Consider the following 2,897-nt stretch of genomic DNA (forward strand, 5'->3'; position numbering starts at 1 on the left):
GGCAAGAAATAGAGTGAATTGGAGCGATGTGGTATACAGGGGTTGACGTGCTGTCAGTGGATTGAATCAAGGCATGTGAAGCGTCTGGGGTAAACCATGGAAAGCTGTGTAGGTATGTATATTTGCGTGTGTGGACGTGTGTATGTACATGTGTATGGGGGGGGGGGGCCATTTCTTTCGTCTGTTTTCCTTGCGCTACCTCGCAAACGCGGGAGACAGCGACAAAGTATAAAAAAAAAAGAAAAAAAAATATATATATATATATAATACTGTAGGAATAAAATGATCACAACATGAGAAAACCAAATTTATTCGTAATCACTATCAAAGAAAACGTCATCGTCTTCATCATCACTGGCGATGTTAATAATAACGGGTTCGACTCCCTCGTGTATGTTGCCAGTCCTCCAGTATTCTTCTTCAAATTTACGGGAGTGCTGAACAGCTCCCGCCCACACGTCTTTGTGTACCAATTGCCTGGCTTCTTCCAATCTTGCCTTTAGGTCCGTCCGGGTAAACCGCTGGAGTGTGGAGCGCACATGACACTTCATAAATCCCCATACTTGCTCGATGGCGTTGAGCTCGGGGTGGCCAGGTAGCAACCGTATGACCTGGTGGCCCCACATACGGATGGTGTTGTCGATCTTATACTGGGGCTGTGGACTCTTCTGCTGGCAGAGGACCAGCAGCTCAGGGCGAGTGGCAGCAGCAGGTGGGATGGAAATCTTGCGCTGCTTCAGCCACCTGATGAGGTCCGCCTTCCTGGTGGCTGTGGTAGGGTATGGACTCTCCTCCGTCAGCTGGCTGTGGTATGGTGCATTATCTAGCACAAGTACCGATGGCTCTGGCAGTGACGGAAGGAGCTGCGTTGATAGCCATCGCAGGAACAGTTCGGCATTCATTTCTCCATGATAATCATCCTGGTTGGTCTTGGCTGGGTAGCACAGGTATGAGCCGTCAACAAAGCCTTCGTCCGTGCCACCTGCGACCACTACAAATCGCTCCTCTTCACCAGGTGGTACCTGACGACTGTACGTGGTGTTGCTTGGAGCCTGTGTGGTATCAACCTACTCCCTACTGGCCCATCCTGGCGGTAAACCACGTCTCATCCACATATACCACCTTCCTTCCCTCCTCTCGGTGGCGCTGTAGAGCCCGGAGAGCGTCAATCCGACGACACACAACGTCCAGCGATTCCCTCCTTACATACATCTTTCGCTGTGACAGTCTGTATTGAAATCCCACGGTGTGCAGGATCCACCAAACTGTTGTGTCAGTGGTATCCTCCGGGAGGATACCATGTGTTTTCAGATGGGCTGGTATGACCCTCAGTGTTAAATATTGTTTTACCGAAAACTTCTTGTGGATGTGGCGCCATATTGCACCGAGAGTAAAGTTATCACAAACAGCCGATGAAGGTGTTGGTGGTGCCGGTGTGGAAGGGGAGGCTGTGGTGGTGGTGTTGACTATGTCCCTCACTCTTGACACAGCCATGCCCAAGATGTGCCCAACTCGCTCGTAAGGTCTGTGTGCATAAAAATTAATGTTATGTTACACATTAGTCTCGCCTCGCTATGATAATTAATATGACATTGCGACACAATACAGTCTGCTTTACTTTCATATTTCATATGTATATAAATGTAATAATGTATGTTCGAACCAGAATATATTGTCTACGCACGTATTCAAACTTATGTACGTTCTACCGCGGATGCATTCACGTTTGTACAACGTGACAAGACGAAGAACAAACGCTGTCCTGCATCCACGGAGGCAAAAGGACAACATTGTTGCTGATGATTCCACCTCGGCAGTCGCTAGTGTTGTAGCCTCGTGATGGTGGGTACCCCATACATCAGAGAGGGCGGGAGGGGATATGGGGGATTGTGGATATTATATTAAGGCATATATTTCTTATCTAAAAACGTAAAGCATGAAGTACCCATCAACGATTTCATTTGGTTGTCCAAAACCAAAACTGACTTCATCCTTCTGGTCGCCGTCGACACGTCGGTTATTAACAATGGGATTACCTGTTGCTTTCATGGTCGTTTGACGCACTCTGGTTTTCACGTCCACACACAGTAACTGTATTACATATCATTACTAATGTATGATACCTATATACATACTGTCATACCTATTATTCATGTACGTGATTAGAATACGACAAAATCAAATACAGACAATGGATGGTGTAAATATGGGGATGAAGACGGAAAGGGGAGAGAGATGCTGCGATATTGGGGTGGGTGGGGGAATGGGTTGGTCTGGGGGGTGTTCAGTATGTTGAGAGAGAGTTAGACGAGCAACGCACACTCGTCCTATAACGCCTTCGAAATATCACAGTGATACAACCATTCGTTTAGCAGAAATTTGTGAAAACCAGCGTTTGTCCCCCGCTGAAACATATAGTAGGTGTTATTTGTTGGACTTTCTAGGTTCTTTTATTTCTGGTTGCTTATCCTTGTTTTTGAATTAATTACTTGATTTTATTTTTATTTTTTTATTTTGGCTTATTAAGTTGTTATTTTCAACATCACAGGCATTTATCAAGGTCAAACGCCATCATGACTACATTCTCAAAATCATTTTGAATATCAATGGCTTTTCTGTGGTGTAAGGTTATTTTCACTACATCTTCACAGTCATCTTGTTTTCATCATCAATGACGTTTATCTTGGTCAAAGACTATCTTGACTACATCCTTGTACTTATTTTCTTGCTTTATTATCTTGCCTTTATATACATATATATATATATATATATATATATATATATATATATATATATATATATATATATATATATATATATATATATATATATATATATATATATCAGAATGTAAATAGGTATATCAGGAACCCATCTGAAGTATGAACCTTATATAA

At 43.4% G+C, this 2,897-nt stretch overlaps 1 pseudogene; it reads right to left on the reverse strand.

Annotated features, from left to right (window-relative positions):
* Nucleotides 1-308: 308 nt before the first annotated feature.
* On the reverse strand, nucleotides 309-1,791 carry LOC139750147 (uncharacterized; annotated as a pseudogene).
* Nucleotides 1,792-2,897: the final 1,106 nt, after the last annotated feature.

Source organism: Panulirus ornatus, chromosome 9, assembly GCF_036320965.1.
Source record: "Panulirus ornatus isolate Po-2019 chromosome 9, ASM3632096v1, whole genome shotgun sequence".
Classification (NCBI taxonomy): domain Eukaryota; kingdom Metazoa; phylum Arthropoda; class Malacostraca; order Decapoda; family Palinuridae; genus Panulirus; species Panulirus ornatus.